This window comes from Solanum pennellii, chromosome 1 (assembly GCF_001406875.1).
Source record: "Solanum pennellii chromosome 1, SPENNV200".
NCBI lineage: Eukaryota > Viridiplantae > Streptophyta > Magnoliopsida > Solanales > Solanaceae > Solanum > Solanum pennellii.
Window position 1 is genome coordinate 43,174,222 of NC_028637.1, and position 20,442 is coordinate 43,194,663.

Here is a 20,442-nt window from a genome sequence, read left to right on the forward strand (position 1 = left end):
TATATATATATATATTTATATGTATATATATATATATATATATGTATGTGTATATATATATATATATGTATGTATATATATATAGATTGCATATGTCTTTATTACTTTATATAGATTAAGTTCATCCTTAATCCATTTCAAGTTTCATAGATGTTTTTAACATTCCAACTCGCATATTCGTACATTCATTTACTGATATCACTTGGCCTACATCATTTTATGATGCAGACGCAGGTATCTAGGATCAGCACGCAGTGTACCGTTGATTAAGTTGAGAACTCCGCAGTCACTTGGTGAGCCTCCTGCATTCCGGGAGACATCCCTTCATTTGTTTTTTTTTCTTGGTTAGTTCTTTAGGATGTTGTGGGGTATGTCCCAACATCAATATCAGTTATTAGAATCGTCATAGAAAGATAGGCAGTTAGTAGTTCAATATTACTATCTAATTTATCTTATATTTCATATGTTCAAGTGTTGAGACTTAGTTCCATTTTTGCCAACACAATCATTTAATATATTTGATGAGAATGCTTTTAATTCTTTAATTGAGAAAAGTATAGTCTTCCGTTGAGTTAAGTAATTCAGGCCAAGTGTTCAATCAAGGCCCACAATGGTCGTTTGGTGCCGACCACATCTAGGGTGTAGGCTCCGAGCGTGACACAACTGCAGGGAGCTATATCTCTATGGGGTAGTACAATCTTTTGTAAGGATAATATAAAACATCCATTAATGGTTAGTATTTTTTTTTAATTAGAATGTATAATTAGAATATGTGCATTAGCAATGTAGATAGTAACTATTTAAAGAAAACACATTCTTCCAATGTAATTAATTGATTAATGTATAACAAACTCTAAACTATTAATCATTGTATTACAATATCTTTATTATTATTTTACCTCATAAGCAAACCATGTGTTACAATCAAATCATGATATCATATCATATACATATATAAAATAAAACCCTAGGCCCACCTACGTGGCTCTGCCACAAACAAGAATTCCCTTGCAATTTATTTATTTCCAAAAGTAGCGTTTCCCTTTCTTGAAAAGGTGTGACTTTTATGAATAGTTATGGCTTTTATGATGAATTACAACTTTTATGAAAAATTGGGACTTTATGAAAGATTGTGACTTTTCTGTAGGATTGTAATATTTACAAAGAGTTGTGATCTTTTCGATAAGGCGCAATAAGCATTTGTTCACACTATAGTTTATCGTCTATTCATATAGGGATTTTATGTAACTATTATTTGTAGTTTTCTCGGTTATATGTAGTCAAAATAAGATATATTAATTAAGTTTCTTATGAAGTTTGTTTTATTCCTGAAAGTTTTCTTTGATCATATTTCAAAAAGCTTAAACTTTACTATAAGTCATATTGATTCATGTAACTATAAAACTTTCTTTTTGCTATTTTGGTGACTGTTTTTAAACGTTGTTAAAAATTCAGCAAGGATGATTGAAAAGTGATCTTCCATTTTATCCATTTCTATAGGTTTTTACATATGATCAATGAAAATTGATTTTAATATCAATGTGACACAACTAATCTTGCACCTCTCATGTCCATAACTCATAACATTGCAGAAATGATTGAATTAATTACACTTGGTTCTTTAGTAAACAAAACTTTTATTTCTGTCAGTATTATTTGTAGGGTTGTTTTTTTTTAGCATAATGGAGTCTAATTCAAATACATTAATTACCTTATTATCAAGTGTAATTCATTCCTCAAAGTTTTCTTCCTCCTGTTTCATAATTCTTAATATTTTGTTGTAAGTCATAATGATTCACATATCTATATCAAATTCTTTTGTCTATTTTGGGATTTTTTGAACTCTTTCAATTAAACTTGTAAACTTGAAACATTGATATAGTCGGACCGGCTATCGTTTTGAATGTATGTTAAACAACATGTCTTTTTCTTCTTGACTGCTAGGAAAGTAAGGTCGTCCTTATCATTATTTTTAGATAATGGTGAGTTCAAGTTCTCACAAAATTATGCTTTGAGATTTGAATATGTGATGTATCAAAATTTTGGTTTAGAATATCTAGTTGTGAACAGTTTCATTTGGATAACACCTACTGCTTCGTTCATAATTGCATGAGCTCTTTTTAACTGCATACTATAACCATAACAATAACTATGGTTCAATTCCAAACAAGTTGGGGTCGGTGATATAAAACTTAAGCAATAGTAATGGCTATTTTGATACAATAAGAAAAAACGGTTTCGGATACTAAAAAACAATTTTAGGGTCATGTTTAACATATTCATGATACAACATACTATAATAAAAATGAGATCTATGGATGTTCATAAGAAAGGAGTTGACGGTCCTCCATTTGAATTTAGTTAATTATGTTCTTATATTCACGTGATGTTCCACTTTACCAGTGAGTGTTGTTGTTCTAGGCTTTTTGGTCTATTATTTAGTGGCTCATGTTGTTTTTTATAACATCTAGGTGTTCAGAAAATTTCATTACATCTGACACATTATTTTCATGGAGGTTTTCTTAGACTTCTTTCTTCTTCTTAATGTATCTCTATGGATCATAAATTTTATATAACAAAAATGAAACTTAAACAAAATATAGCCCTTTATGATTAAACAGAACGCTTTACCTTAAAAAAACTATTCTGGACAAGTAGCCTATGTATCGAAAATATGAATACTATCGAATGATTATATGTAATCTTTATAAAATAGTTCAATCCCGTGAAAAGCACATGTCGTTTACCTAGTATATATAAAATTTATCCTTAGGCACGCATATGTGGTGCAAACACATACCATAATTCCTTTTTAATTAATTTATATCAAAAACTAGCCTTCTTCTTTCATGAAAAGTTATGAAATTTACCATAAATTGAGACATTGATGAAGAGTTGGACTTTTATTAAAAGTTTTGACTTTAAAGAAAAGTAGTGATGTCACGACCTGAGTCTACACCCTGGATGTGGCCGGTACACAAGAAAAATTACTGGTCCCCAAGAAAACCCTTATCCTTGCTTGCTACAAGTTGAAGACTAACATAAGCATGTAAAAGATAAAATAGAACAAAAATGAGGAAACTCACTTGCAATGCTTTTAACTCAAATGAAAATTTTGAATAATAATATTATTATATTCAATTCGCCATGATTAGGAAACTTTAGTCTTTAAAACATCTAATAAAATAAATAGGTACGACATACTTCTTAACTAAACTGGCTATCTGTGAAGCCTCTAACTGATAATGAAGGAAGTTGGGACACGACCCACGACCTCCGAACTAAAAGTAAATGAAATCCTCCAGAAGGAAGGATGCTCACCGTAGATAACTAGAATCTCAGATGTATAATGGAAGCTCTTGTAAAAGATCCTGAATACCCGTGTCACCAATGTGAGAATATGTACGCCAATTGGCTCAGTACGTGGAACGTACCAGCATGTAAGGGGAAATCTAAAGGATAAAACATAGGCTTGAAATTAATAAACGGGAAACATACTTACCTCTTTTAAACTCAACTCAAATTAAGAATAATATACTCAACTCAAAGATTAGATATTCAAGGATACGATACTCAATTAGAGATTGGATACTCAAATCAAAGATAGGATATTCGACTATGGATACTAAACTCAATATAAAGCTAGAACATGCATGCAATATATAGAAAGCTTTATGAAATAGTAAAAGCAACTTAGTTCATTAAAAAAATGCTATAACAAATGCAACTTTTCGTAAATGAGGAAGTAATATAGTTTTTGTGGGAAATTATCCAACCGAAAACCACCAATATAGGCCCAAGTGGTTATACAACATATGTCCCACGCTGCTAAAATAGTCCTATACTTTGTCTTCTTATAGAATTTTTTGACTTAGTGGATTAACTAGCTTAACTTACATGATCATATAAAAAGTATGATCCGTTAATACCTATGATGGCTATATGGTTTACATGTAGACTTGAGTTAATATGAACTCTCATGCCCACATCGATGCTCAATACTACTTCCAGAATATACTTTAGCTCATACTTTTTAAATAACTTCATTTCTTTGGGTTGAGATAATTTGCCCAATACATTAGCTTTAAATACCTCCCTTGGAATCAATATTCCCTTTTCTTGTTCAAAACTCTCTTCCGAAATCTTACTTTCCTCTTAATTTAAATGCCAAAATATTTATGAACTTTTACGGATTTTTTAGTTTCCTTATAACTTTTGAGAGACGAACTCAACTCTTAAAGAATACTTAGATCCCTTATATTACTTTGAAGGAAAGTATTAAACTCTTTACTCATTACTTTAACATGAAATTTGAGCCTTAAATGAAGTTAAAACGTTTAGTAAAGACTCTTGAAATATTTAAGAAACTTTATTTTGACTTGCTCCTTAACTTCTAGACTTAACTCTTCCTCCTTTGACTTTGATATTAACTTTCCTTAAATTGGATCCTGTATTCAGGGTTTATTATATCATAGTTATGAATGATTTCAGGAAGTTCAACTTGGAGGGTTCATGCAGAACTATGAGCATGAACTACTCAACTCAACGACTCAAAGACACTTCTTATCTCATGGTTTTTTGACTTATAAGATTCATGCAGAATAATGGGCATGTACTACTCATAACAAATATTTCATGGGTAAAATGCAATAGTCCCATGATTAGGAATATAATCTCAAACGGAAACTCAAGACTCAAAGCTTGGAGAAACTACTCCACTCAATGAAAAAATTGACTCGAAGGTCTAAGTAACTAGATGTAACTAATGTGTAAAATTCTTTTCATTCTCTTACTTACTTCTTCAGTACTTAGCTAAAATCAATAGTTTACCTCAAAGGACTCATAATAGAACTCAAAAGGGCTTTCTTGAACTCTTCTGTTAACTCTATCTTGAATGTGATTTATGAATTTAAGTGTTTTGGTTTACGATAAGGAAAATCATGATGACAATTTAGAATCATAAATAAATTTTCGTCATTCTCATACACACTTGATCAAGTCTTGAAACTAGTTACTAGAATTTTTATAACAATCCTCAATAGGACTCGAAGGAAATCTTTCAAAACGTTCGGAAGAACTCTTAAAGCTTAATCATAACTTATCCTTGAATTAAATTATTATTTCAAGGTTGTGATTCATGTTATGAAAGATTTTTAAGTACTATAAGTATTTAAAAAATTTTATAATTAAAAGAAGTGAATATACACTTTAAATGCTCTCAAATGGGAAAACCTACGGACTAGGAGTAGGGGCTGGTTACCCTGATGCGCTACGGCTAAGGGGAGCCAGCCCCCAATATAATTATCTGAAAATCTAATATGAGAGTAGAAGATTTTAAACACTATTTAAGATTCAAATATGATGTATATAAGTAATTTAGGAAGTTTTATAATCAAAACTTCAAGGAACGTCCATAACGTCCAGAAACTAGTTCAAGCGCTACTAGCATGCCTTAGTCTATTCGACAAGGTCTTAAGAGTTAAAACAGGATAAAATTTTGTGGTAAGGTGTCTAGTACATATTAGAGTTGGTTTAAAGATGAAACGTTTGGGTACGACTCCCCAAGGACCAACCAAAGGGTTCTTGAGGAGGACCCTTGAAATTTGGCAAATCGCTGTCAATTGGACAGTGTGCACCTACGATCACATTCGGTGAGGCATGGTAGGATCGACGCGGCGTCAGTGCCTCCGTCGACCAACACATAGATATTTTAGCTTAAGGTCTATTTGGGTCAGTCTCTGACACCAATTAAGGATGTATAGGACGGAAGGGGGGCAAGGGCGTCGACTGGCCTACGACCCTTCAATTGGGGTCTCGTAGGTTAGGTCTATTTTTTGCTTTTTTTGTTTTAATTAATACAATTAGTTGATTAAGTGGTTAGTTAATAAATTAGGGGTTAAGGGAAGTCCAATTAAGTTAATTAATAAACTCTATACAAAGACCTAGCCTTATTAAAGTAAACCTAATTTTGATAATTCCCAAACCCAATTGCGCTTCCTTCTCTTTTCTTTCACTCTTCCAAAGAAACTCCATAGAAGACCAAGAAAAGGAGGGTTATAGGGAAGTAAGAAGGCTATTTTTCTCATTCAATATTTATCAAATAGTAAGGTATGAGATTCCTTTCACCTTTGTGATTCTTTCCCTGAAGGGTTCCTTCAAATTAATTTTAAAAGAAGAGTTTTCAAATGGATTTTCTACTATTATGAATTTGACTTTACGAATTACTTTCAATATAATTTCTTCAGATAATTATGAGTACATTATGATGTATTGTAATACAATTGTTCTAGTTCTTGATTAGTTATACCAGGTTGTGAAGTAGATCATGAATTTGACCTATTTCCTTGACCATAAGCTATGAACTAGTGATGAATTGTAAAGTAGTGATTCAATAGAATTTATTATTGTGTAAATTACTATTGTGTGATAATATTACACCCATTTTTGGGTCGAATTGGATTTTTGATGGTAGAAACTTTTATGATAGCTTGTAAATGAGATTGGGGTTAGTCTTGTGAACTTAATTATTTACTTCAATTATGATTACTTGTGTTAAGCAATGAAGTTGTATTGAAGTATACCTTATGTTAATAATTATACGATTCGCATGATGTTAGATTGGAATGTCTTCAGTTATAGTTTTTGAGATGTTCTCTTAGATGTAGATGTTATAAGGATGGTGATAACTTACCAATGTGCCTTATTATGATGTTATTACGTAAATGTGCTAACCTCAACTGTGTGAATTTTAATGAAAGGAAAATACTCATGCAATTCTTATTGAGCTAGGATGATTATTATATAAGGGATAGACCCTATGACCTAAACTAAGCTATGATATTTATTAATGACTAAAAGCCATTTAAAAAGGAACTCGAGCTTAGCACCGAGTGAACTTGAGTGAAGAGTGTCCCTTCACACAAAGGGAAGGTAGGATCACTAATGTACTCATCAGATTGGAGACTATAATGCATGTAACATAAACAGGGTCCCAACTACATCTCCTAGTTCTTGAGCTATGTTATCCTCATAGAAATACTAGCTAGTGGATCCACATAGATGATATGTTCATGTTTTTGTACAATCTATGTAAGTAGTCCATCTTCTTTTGGTGTAGGATTCCATGACACCGGAATCCACATTAGCTTATGTGTTCTATGTTGGTTAAGGGAAGATGTTCCCAAAAGGTAAAATGTAGTTACGAAGTGAACTCTAACTAGGGTGACCCAATGGGTTTAGCTTAGTATAGGTAGGGGTATTGGACTCTACCTATACATTACACTGGTTAGCCTTGAGGCTACTCTTAGAATGATGTTTTTGTGTATGTATATGCTTATAAACTTAAATGATATCTATATGATGATCTTACATGTTAATGATATTATGTAATGTTGATTTCACTTATGAACATATGGTTGGTCTCTATTGCTAAAGTATGATGATGTTTATTCCTAATGGAATGGTATATGAAGTTGGGCATTGTTTATGGTTCTTGTTGGGTTTACTTGGTTAAGTGAGGTCTTGGGCCTTGCTTATACATTGAAGTAGTGGACTTAATCAGGGTTCATGAGTAATGGTCTTACTTTAGTTATGATTCTATGAACTCTTATACATGCTTGTTGATATTATGACTTGATGATAGAGTTCTTTTTGTTATATGCTCAATTATGTGTATATACATGTTGACTTAACTAGACTTAATATTATTGGGTTTTTTGATGTACATGGTCTTGAGTTAATGAAGATGTGCCATTTACTTGTATTGATTCTTGAATATGCATAAGGATTTTCAAAAGTAAATTAGCTTTCTTGAATAAAATGTCCCTTCTTAGCATGATTTCTGTGTTGTATGTGCATATGATTCAATACTTAATACAAGTGATGTGCTAACCCCATTTCTCCCTTTTTTCTAATATTTTAGGTTTTGGACATTGAAGGGTTAATGATGACTTTTGAAGAAGACTTGGATCCTCATTCTCCAAATTGGCTAGGTCCTCACCACTTCGAGTACAAGGCAACTTTCTAGTATTGGTTAGTGATTAGTCTTAAAGACACATTTTGCGTTCTCTTTCAATTGAGTACTATGATTGTATAACCTCCATGTGGCTTTTATTGTATTGATGTTTGTGCTATGTCTAATCTTTATACTCTTGCTTATATAGATATTATATGAGATATCCGTTTTAAGACTTTGTTATATCTTATATATATATATATGTGTGTGTGTGTGTGTGTGTGTGTGTGTGTGTGTGTGCCATAGAAGTAGAAGGCTATGTGATGAAGGGTCTACGCATACTTGATATGAATATTTTATGTGTGTGCGAGAGGTCTATGTAAACCTCATGATATATATAGAAGTTATTTTTTAAAATTTTCCACTTTTAACCTATGAATGTAATGATGAATGCTAAAAGGCTATTCTTAGTCCTCGATGAGGACAGCGATGCCGATTACATCAAGGGGCACTTCCCGGATGTGACAAACATGGTATCAAAGCATGAGGTTGAATATCCCGAGAAACGATGTCTCATTAAACAACACATCTATGTAGATTGTTATTCATAATTATGAAGCGCGCCACACTTATGAATGAGAGACTATGTGATGCTTATAAACTCTCATCTTTTTAAATTCCTACGCCGTGCCTCTAGAGTCTTATTATGTTATTTCACCTAAAACTTGTAAGATGGTTATAGGTATGAATACTCAAAGGGCAGCTGCTATAAGGGACAAGGAAGAAATGGCTAATGTTAGAAATCAAGACAATAAAGTTCTTCAACTTGAAGAAGTTTCTATGGGTGAGCAAGTTTTTGATTGCTCCTCCATCGATGGCTGATGGAGATATAAGGGCAATGTATCTCACTTTGACTAAAGCTATAACCTCTCAAGCTAATTCCGTCACTTTTAAAGATCAAGCTATGACGTCCCAAATGAATAGATTTGTTGGGCCTTGAGTGCCTCAACATGCTAGCACTATGGCCTCGCGTTTGAGAGCCTTTACTAGAATGAATCCACCTATGTTCTATGGGTCGAGGTCAGATGAGGAGCATCATGATTTCCTTGATGAGGTCTATAAGAATTCTCTATACTATGGGTGTGGCCTCAATTGAAAAGGCCGATTTGGTGTCTTAGCGACTCAAGTATGTGGCCCAAACTTTGTATGTGCAATGGAGGGATAATAGGGCACTAAGAGGTAGTCTGATGTCTTAGTTTTCAAGAAGGCTTTCCTTGATAAGTTATTTCATAGGGATATGAGGGAAGCTACAATAGGAGAATTCATCAACCTTCGTCAAGGAAGTATGAGTGTACTTGACTATTCCTTGAAATTAACTAAATTGTCCTAGTATGCTCCATCCATCGTCAAGGAAGTATGGGTGTCTGATGATTTGGTGAAAGAATGTACTTAGACTATACTTCATGATAATATTAAAATCACTCGCTCATGGTATATGCTGAAAGAGTGGAAGAAACTAGGTTAAGAAAAAGATAGGGAGGCCAAGATTGCGAAGTTTTACGAAGGTGGTTCCTCTAAGGGTAGGCTTGACATTCAAGACAAGCCTAGGTTCAAGAATAGGTTTCCTAATCAAGTTCCTACAAAATTTTCAAAGGCTCGGGATGATAGGGTGTCTAACCGTAAGTCTCAAAAGGGAAAAGGTACTTGCTCACCAAGCAAGAAGCCAACTTGTGGAATCTGTGGCAAGAAGCATTATGGTGATTGCCTTGTTGGGACAGAAAATTACTTTAGGTTTTGGCAAGAATGATCACAAGGTTATGGATTTCCCTAATGTGAAAAGCCATGAAAAAGGAAGAGGCCAAACTCAATATAGTGATTCTAATGTGGATCCTTTAAAGAAGAATAACTTTAATGCACTTCTTTCTAAGGGTGAAGAACAGACTTCTCCCGATGTGGTGACCGATATGTTACTAGTCTTCTCTATTGATATATTTGATTTCGTTGATATGGGTGCTATATTATATTTTGTGACTCCCTTTATAGATAGAAAGTTTGATATTTTTCCTCATATTCTAAATGAACCTTTAATGATAACTACCTCGGTAGGTGACTCGGTGGTTGCAAAGCGGGTATATAGAAATTGTCCTATAATGTTGGCAAATAGAGTTACTCATTTTGAATTAGTACAACTTGATGTGGTCCATTTTGATTCATTTTGGGGATAGATTAGTTGCATGATTGTTTTTGTTCCATTGATTGTCGAACACGAATTGTCAAGTTCAATTTTCCAAATGAACCCATTTTAAAGTGGAAGGGGGAAAATTCTATTCTTTGAGGTCGTGTTATATCTTGTCTTAAGGCTTGTAAAATGATCTCAAAATGGTGTCTATCTCACATTGTAAGATTCATTGATTTAGACTTCAAAGATTCTCCCATTGAGTTAGTCCCCGTAGTAAGAGAATTTCCGGAGGTATCTCCTAATGATCTTGTTGGAATCCCTCCCGAACTGGAAATTGATTTTGGTATTGAATTTCTACCTGATACCAACCCCATTTCAATTCCTCCTTATCGGATGGCTCCGGCAGAATTGAAAGAATTAATGGCTCAACTCAACAGCTTACTAGACAAGGGCTTCATTAGACCTAGAATTTCTCCATGGTGGTCTCCGATATTGTTTGTGAAGAATAACGATGGGAACCTTAGAAGTGCATTGATTTTCACCAACTTAATAAAGTCACTATTAAGAAAAAGTATCCTCTCCCTCAGATTGATGACTTGTTTGATCAATTCGAAGGGGAAAATTACTTTTCTAAGATTGATTTTAGATCGGTGTATCACCAACTTAGGATGAGAGTGAGGATATACCAAAAATGGCATTTCAGACTAGATGTGGTCATTATGAGTTCCTAGTAATGTCTTTTGGTCTCACTAATGCCTCGGTAGCATTTATGGACCTCATGAATAGGGTGTTTTGAAGTTATCTAGATTTATTTGTCATTTTCTTCAATGATGATATCTTGGTATATTCAAAAAATAAGGGTGAAAACATGGATCATTTGAGGATCGTGTCACAAAGGCTTAAGGAGAATCAACTATTCATCTCTAGGGAGGGGGTTTAGGTCGATCCAAGTTAAAATGAGGCGGTGAAAAATTGGCCTAGGACACTTACTCCAACCGAAATTAGTAGTTTTTTGGGTCTAGCGGGATACTATAGGAGGTTTGTGTATGGTTTTGTGTCCATTGAGACTCCCTTGACTACTTTGACCCAAAAGAGTTTTAAATTTGAGTTGTTTGAGGCATGTGAAAGAAGCTTCCAAATCTTGAAAGAGAGGCTTACGTCCGCTCCAGTGTTGACTTCACCGGACGGTACCAAGGTCTTTGTTGTGTATTATGATACATCCCAAGCGGGCTTAGGGTGTGTCCTTATGCAACATGTGAAAGCAGTAGTTATACTTCTAGACAACTTATGGAACATGAGAAGAATTATCCAACTCATGATCTTCATTTAGCAGCCGTGGTATTTTCAATAAAAATATGGAGGCATTATTTGTATGATGTCCATGTTGATGTGTATACCGACCACAATATTCTTTTATATGTGTTTACTCAAAAGGAGTTGAATCTCCCACAAAGAAGGTGGTTTGAATTGTTGAAAGATTATGACATGAATGTTCTCTACCACCCCAGCAAGGCGAATGTGGTTGAAGATACTCTAAGTCGTATGACCATGGGTAATGTGTCTTATGTAGATGATGCCAAGAAAGACCTATTGAAAGATGTTATAGGTTAGCTTGATCGGGTGTTAGATTAGATGATTCTACGAATGGTGGTTTCATGGTCCATCAGAACTCCGAATAGTCTTTGGTAGTTGAGGTGAAGTCTAAGCAATACCTTGATAAACTTTTGATGGAGTTGAAGAAATTAATTCTTGGTAAGCTTACTGAGTCATTCTCCTTGGGGGGGGGGGTGTTTTGGGGTATCAAGGAAGGTTGTGTTTTTCTAATGTAGATGGTTTGAGGAACCATATTCATGATGAAGCTAATGTGTCTCGTTACTCCATTCATCCGGGTTCTACAAAGATGTACCATGACCTTAGAGAAGTGTTTTGGTGGGAAGGCTTGAAAAGGGACATAACATAATTTGTTGCAAAATGTCCAAATTGTCAACAAGTGGAAGTCGAAAACCAAAAGTCGAGTGGTTTACTTCAAGAAATCCAAGTTTCTACTTGGAAGTGGGAAGACATTAATATGTATTTTGTGGTAGGTTTTCCTCGGACTCAAAAGCAACATGACTCCATATGGGTGATTGTGGATAGGTTTACCAAATCCGCTCATTTTTTCCCGTCAAGTCTACTTACTTGGCAGAGGATTATCCAAGGATATTTGTAGATGAGATTGTTTTTCTCAAGGGTATTCCTTTATCCACAATATAAGATAAGGGTGCACAATTAATATTTAGGTTATGAAGGTCATCCCAAATATGGTAGGGTAACAAGGTTAACTTAAGCACCACTTTTCATACCCAAACGGATGATCAAGCAAAGATTAATATTCAAACTCTTTAAGTAATACATAGATTTTGTATAATTGACTTTAAGGGAAACTGGATAAACACTTGCCTTTGATTGAATTTCATACAACAATAGTTACAATTTGTCTATATCTATGACTCCTTAATAAGACTTGTATGGTAGGAAATGTAGATCTCCAGTAGGATGGTTTGAAGTGGATGAGTCTTTACTTTTGGGTCTAGAATTGATCCATCAGACTTTGGAGAAGTTTCATATGATAAGTAATCGTTTGAAAACAGCCTATAGCCTTGAAAAGTCTTAAGTCGACCATAGGAGAAGAGATTTGGAATTTAAAGAGGGTGATGAAGTGTATTTCAAAATTTCACCTATGAAAGGTGTAGTGAGATTTGGCAAGAAAGGGAAGTTAAGTCCTTGTTATTTGGGTCCCTATGAAATTTTTCAAAGGGTTGGCAAGGTGGCATATTAGTTAAGATGCCTAGTGAATTGGGTTTGGTTCGTCCTCTGTTCCACATTTTTGCATGTATAAGAAGTGTTTTTTTTATCCCGAGTCTATTCTTCCTATTGAAGGACTAGGTGTTCAAGATAAAGTTTTGGTTGAAATTCTTGATAGATAAGTAAAGGAGTTAAGGAACAAAGAGGTGGCTTCGTAAAGGTGTTATGGAAGAACAACCTAGTTGAGGGTTCAACATGTGAGGCCGAGGCCGACATGAAGACCTGTTACCCTCATCTATTTGATAACTAAGGTTAGTTGTTCCTATTTATAGTGAAAATAATGAGTTAATTTTGAAGTTGCCTTGGTTTTTTGGTAAAATGTTGAACTATGTGCTTTGTTACAGTAAGTTATAGTGAATCATGCCTATTGAAACATAAGTTTTCAAGAAAATGCTCTTTTACTTGAATTGAACTTATGTGGTGTATTTTGGTATATTGTGACTTTTGATGAAACGTATTGAGCAAGTTGATATGTTTTGAAGAAACCTTTGGCATAACGAAATAAGCATGAAATGAATGCTTAACTGATATGAGTTGAAAATGATGTTTTGAGTTGTATTGTGTAAAAGGTCATGTGGATACGATGATTTTGATTGTAACTCATGTTTTGATATGTTAGTGATGGTTGGGCTGCTAGTCTCGAGTCTAATACTTTCTTTTAAAAGAAATTTAATGTCATTCGGGGACGAATGTTCCTAATGGGGGAGATAATGTAATACACCGAAAGTCTAAGGACTAATCTAGAACATAACATGAGAGTGTAAGAGTTGCAACGCATTTTAGAGAAAATTATGATGTATATAAGTCATTTAAGAAGTTTTAGAATCAAAACGTCAAGGAACGTCCATGACATTCGGAAACTAGTTCAAGAGATACTACCGTATCTTTGTCTACTTGACAATGTTTTAGGAGTCGTAAAATGATGAAATTTAGTGGTAAGGTGTCTAATAGGTATTAGAGGTGATTATAGTAAAAAATTCTGAGTACGACTTCTCAAGGACCAACAAAAGGGGTCCATGAGGAGGACCATTGCAAGTTGCCAAAAGATGTCAATTGGACAATGTGCACATGCGACCACAGATGAAGAAACGTGGTTGGATTGACGGGGCATCGATGCCTCTATAGACGAACAATTAGAAAGACCAGTCTCTGACACCAACAATGGATATGCAGGACATAATGGGGTGAAGGGCGTCGATTGACCTACGACCCGTCAGTCGGGGTCTCATAGGTCAGGTCTGTTTTAGCTGTTTTGTTTTAATTAATACAATTATTTGATCAAGTTGTAATATAATTATTCAGGGGTTAAATGAAGGTCTAATTAAGTACCTCTATATAAAGACCTAACCTAATTAATCTGAACCAACCTCTCATAATTTCTAAACAGAATTACTCTTCCTTCTATCTTCTTTCTTACATCCAAAGAAAATCCATAGAAGACCAAGAAAATGAGGGTTCTAGGGAATAAAGAATGATATTTTTGTCCATCGATCTTCATCAATTAGTAAGGTATGGGATTTCTTTCACCTTTGGGATTCTTTCCCCATGGATTCCTTCAAATTGATTTAAAAAAAAGAGTTTTCAAATGGGTTTCTTCTATTACGAATTTGACTTTATGAATTGCTTTGTTTAGGATTTCTTTAGATAATTTTGAGTAGATTATGATGTATTGGAATAAAATTATGCTAGTTCTTGATTAATTATCCTAGGTTGTGAAGTAGATTATGAATTTTCCCTAAGTCTTTGATCCTAAGCTTTGAACTAGTGATGAAATTGTTAAGTAGTGATTCAATTGACTTCATTATTTTGTAAATTACTATTGTGTGATGATATTACACACATTTTTTGATTGAATTGGATGGTTTATGGTAAAACCTTGGATGATGTCTTGTGAAGGAGATCGGGGTAAGTCTTGTGATCTCAATTCTTTAATTTAATTATCATTACTTGTGTTTAGCAATGATGTTTTGTTGTAGTATACCTTATGTTAATATTTATAGGATTGGTATGATGTTGAATTCTAATGTCTTGAATTATGGTTTGTGAGATGTTGTCTAAGATGTAAATGTTATAAGTATGGTGATAACTTACCAATGTGCCTTATTATGATGTGATTATGTAATGTGCTAACCTCACATGTAAGAATTTTAATAAGAGGAAAATACTCATGCAATCCTTTTTGATATATCATTATGAATATCTAAGGGATAGACCCTATGACCTAAACTAACCTATGATGTTTAATGTAGACTAAATGACATTTCCAAAGGGACTCTAGCTTATCACCAAGTGAACTATTGTGAGGAGTGTCCCTTCCCACATAGTGAAGTTAGGATCACTAATGTACTTGTCACATTCGGGTTTACCCCCTAGACGTAACCGGTGTCGTCGTCCTATTTGAGGACTAAGACTAGCCTATTAGTTTATATCATAATATTATAGGTCAAATTTAGCGGAAAATTTAAAGCTTTTTGGTTACTTCCACTTGTATGTTTACATAGATCTTTAAATAAACATAACATAAGTATATATATATATATATCGAGTATATATAGAGCCTTCGTATAGGAAGATTACATAGTCTTCTACTTTTATTGCACGTAAGTATATATAATATAACATAGTCAAAATATTCATAATAGTCATCTCATCACATAACCATCTAATAAGAGTGTAAGAACTTGGGCATAACCCATATATCAAAGTAAAAATTCCTAACGTGGGCTATACAATGTTTCATACTAAATGGAAAAGAAAAATATAATAGTCTTAAACTCAAAAGCAACTCCATAAGATAGATAATGGCATCGCTCTCAGAAAGTGAGGACCTACCCTACTTGGATGAATAAGATATCCAAGCCTTCTTCAAGTCGTTTTCAAAGCACTTCAACGACAGAAACCTAAAATTTTGGGTAAAAGGAAGAAATGGGGTTAGGACGCTACTTGTACTAAGTATGAGACAGTATGCACGTATACTATGAAAAAATGCTAAGAAAAGGGAGATTTCATGAATATATGCAATTTACTTTGAAAACGCTTATGTATATTCAACAAGACCATACCACTCAATAGGATATGTTCATTTAGTCATAATCATGTACATCACAAAACCAACATCATCAAGTCTAGTCAAATCAACATGCATATCATTTAATTGGATACATATTCAAAAAACTCTATCATCAATTCATATTAACAATAAATATGAATAAAAATACATTTCATTATAAACAAAGAAAGTCAATTACCCATGAACTCCTATCAAGTCAACAAGTGCAATGACCAAGTAAAGCCCCATAACATCACTTAATCAAGTAACCCAACAAGAATCATGACTAACATCCTACTTCATATAAAACGGTATTTATGTGTACATATCATCTTACTTTAACATTATAAACCAATACATATTCATAAGTGAACTAATGAATATGTAATATCAACAACGTGCAAGTTCATCATATACGTGTCATATATCATTATAGGCATAATCATACATAATAAAATCCCCCTCTGACTCCCCTCAAGCATAAATAGTGCAATGGTTAGATAGAGTTTCATACCCCTACCTAGACTAAGTTAGACCCCTTAGGTCATCTTAGTTAGAGTTCAATCCTTTAATTCATTTTACCTTTTGGGAACATCTTGCCTTAACCGACATAGACCACATGAGCTAAGCTAATGTGGATCCGATGTCATAAAGCCCTACATGAAGGAAGGCGGACTACTTGCCAAGGAAGTACAAAAACATGAAACATAGCAACTAGGTGGATCCACTATCTAGTATTCCTATGGGGGTAACATAGTTCAAGAACAAGGACATATAGTTGGGACCCTCTTTTTTCTATATGCATTCTAGTCTCCAATCTCAAGAGTAAATTTGTGATCCTACCTTCCCTATGTAATAAAGGACACTCCTCACACTAGTTCAGTCGGTGCTAAGCTAAAGTCCCTTTTTTGAAATGTCTTTTAAGCACTATTTATCAATCATAGCTTAGTTTAGGTCGTACGGTCTAACCCTTGTATAATCATTATCATCAATAGCTCAATAAAAATTGCATGAGTGTAAATCCTTCCATTACAATTCATATAGGTGAGGTTAGCACATTAATATCTTCATATCATGATAAGGAACGTTTGTAAACAATTCACCCTCCTTATAACATTTACATCTTATGAAAACATCTCATAATTATAATCAAGACATTTCCATTAAAAATCATACCACCCTATCATACCTAATAAAAGTCATATTACATTACAACATCATGAATTAATCAAAATTAATCACAATTTGAAGTAAAGGATAGAGATCATAATACTTACCAAGTCTCGTTCATAGTTCATCATCAAGGTCCTACAATAAACCCCCAATTCAACCCAATTTGGTTATATAACATCATAAGTCAATAATCAACATGATAAAAAGTATAGAAGAACCACTACATAACAATTCAGTACTAGATCATAGCTTAAGACAAGATACTTAGGTCAATTCACAATACACTTTTTAACCTCGATCATCTTCTCAAGAACTAGCATGAAAGACTACAAATCACCGTAATTTTTTTCATGATTAGTGTAACAACATCATATAGTAGTAAATCACCCAATAACCAACTTAATTGAACGAAATATGACCTTATTTATATCAAGATCAAACTTAGGGTTAAGGGTTAAGGGTCATCTTCTACAAACTAGACAAACCATCAAGATGTATTATAATTAAGTTAGAATACATGTTAATATAATCCTAAAAGAAAAATTAAATCATAAACAAATCAATTCATAACATAATTTTCGAGATTGAGAAAGACCCACATGAAAACTCAACTTTTGAAAATACATTTAAGGAACCCTTTGAGGAAAGAGGTCTCAAAGATGAATGAGATTCCATACCTTAATGTTTGATGAAGAATTGGTGGTGAAATCGTCCCTTTACATCCCCCACAACCCTCCCCTACCTTGGTCTTCAATGGTGTATTCCAATATAGAGATAAAGAAGAGAGAAGGAAGAGAATTTGTTTTGTGAGTTGTGAGAGTTTTTTATTAGTTGTAATTCGATTAGAGATTTATATAGGGTGTTAATCCACATAATTAACTTCTACTAACCCCTAATAAAACTCCTAAACAAGACAACTACTTAAGTAACATAAGTGAAAACGTGATGCAATTTACAGTGCTATAGGTGACACCATGATCGACGAATTCTGGGGCAATTGACGGACCTGCCCCCCCCTTCCGTGTTTCTCATCCCTACTCTGGGTAAGAGACTGTGCACACAAGCCCCCCCCCCCCCAACAACTTGTCTAAGTTTAGGTTGACGTATGGATTCGATGCCCCGTCGATCCACACACGCCTCATTGATGCCCTATCGTGGGTGCACACTTCCCAGGCAGTGTTTGACTTCACTTGCAAGGATCCTCCTCAAGGTCCCTTGGTTGGTTCTTGGGGAGTCTTACGTGGACGTTTCTACAATGAATCTACTGAGACACATGTTATACACCATTCCACCAATTTTCATTATTTTCCGACTTCTTAAAGCTAGCCCAATACGCTAAGGCACGCTTGTACCTCCTTGAACTACTTCCCGAATGTCATGGACGTTCTTGGACGTTTTAATTCCTAGACTTTCTAAATGACTTATCTTCATTTTTCGATGGGCCTAAAACAGTGTCTAAACCTAAAGACACCTATGTTAGGCTCTAGAACACGTCTAGGATTTTCGAAGTGGTAAAATACTCATTAGTTTGGAGAATATAATGCATGTAGCATAAAGAGGGTCCCAACTACATCTCCTAGTTCTGGAGATATGTTTCCCCCATAGTAATATTATTGACCTGTATTGTTTTTTGAATGTGCACAGGGATTTTCAAAAGTAAATTAGCAGCTTAAATCATATGTCCCATTTTAGCATTATTTGTATGTTGTATGTGCATCTATTCCATACTCAGTACAAGTGATGTGTTAATTCCATTTCTCCCCTTTTCTCTAAAATTTTAGGCTCGGATCGTTGAATGGTTCGTGAAGACTTTTGAAGAATACTTGGATCCTATTTGTCCAAGGTTGGTAGGTTCTCACTACTTCGAGGACAATGACACTTTCTAGTATTGGATGTTGATTAGTCTTAAAGACACTTTGTTTATTCTCTTTTATTTGAGTACTACAATTGTATATCCTATATGTGGATTTTATTGTATTAGTGTATGGGCTATGCCCAATGGTTATACTCTTTTTTAGTGGTTATGATATGAGATATACGTTTTAAGACTATGTTATATCTTATATGTATCTGTGTCATAAAAGAATAAGACTATGTAATCTTCTTATACGAAGGGTCTATGTATACTCGATATAAATATATTATGTGTACGCAAGAGGTCTATGTAAACCTCATGATAGATATAAAAGAAAATTTTTATATTTTTCCGCATTTTTAACCTATGAATGTAATGGTAGATTCTAAGAGGCAAGTCTTAGTCCTCTATGAGGAAAACGATGGCAGTTACATCTAAATGATACTCCCCGGAAGTGATAAACTTTGTACTAGAGCATGATGTTGAATATCCCTAGAAACAATGTCTCATTATTCCACATCAATATAGATTCTTATTCTTAATTGTGAAGCACGCCACACTTATGAATGAGAGACTATGTGGTTGTTAGAAACTCTCATCTTCTTGTATTTTGACGTCATGCCTTTACAGTCTTGTTATGTGTTTTCACCTAAACTTTGTATCGTGATTATAGGTATAAATACTCTAAGGGAAGATGGTAGAGGGGTAAGAAAGAAATGGATAATGTTGGAAATAAATAAAATTAAGTGACTCCACTTGAAGAAGATGCTATGGGTGATCAATTTTTGGTTTCTCCTCCACTGATGAATGAGAGACTATGTGGTGCTTAGAAACTCTCATCTTCTTGTATTCCTATACCAAAACCTTGTATAGAGGTTATAGGTATAAATACTCTAAGAGAAGATGGTATAGGTGTAAGAAAGAAATGGATAATGTTGGAAATAAATAAAATGAAGTCCCTCCACTTGAAGAAGATGTTATGGGTGATCAAGTTTTGGTTGCTCCTCCAATGATGACCGATGGAGATATAAGGGCGGCTTTTCTCACTTTTACTCAATCTATAATCTATAAATCTAATTTAGTCACTTTTCATGTTCAAGATATGATATCCCACATGAATAAGGAGGTTGGAGCTCAAGTGCCTCAACACCCCAGCACTATGGCCTCGCATTTGAGAGAGTTTACTAGAATGAATCCACCTATGTTCTATGGGTGAAGGTCGGATCAGGACCCTCAAAATTTCCTCAATGAGTTCTATAATATTTTCTATGGTATTGGTGTAACCTCAATTGAGAAGGCCGAGTGGGCGGCTTATCAACTCAAGGATGTGGGCCAAACATGGTATGTGCAATGGAGGGATAATAGGGTACTAAGAGGTGGTCCGGTGA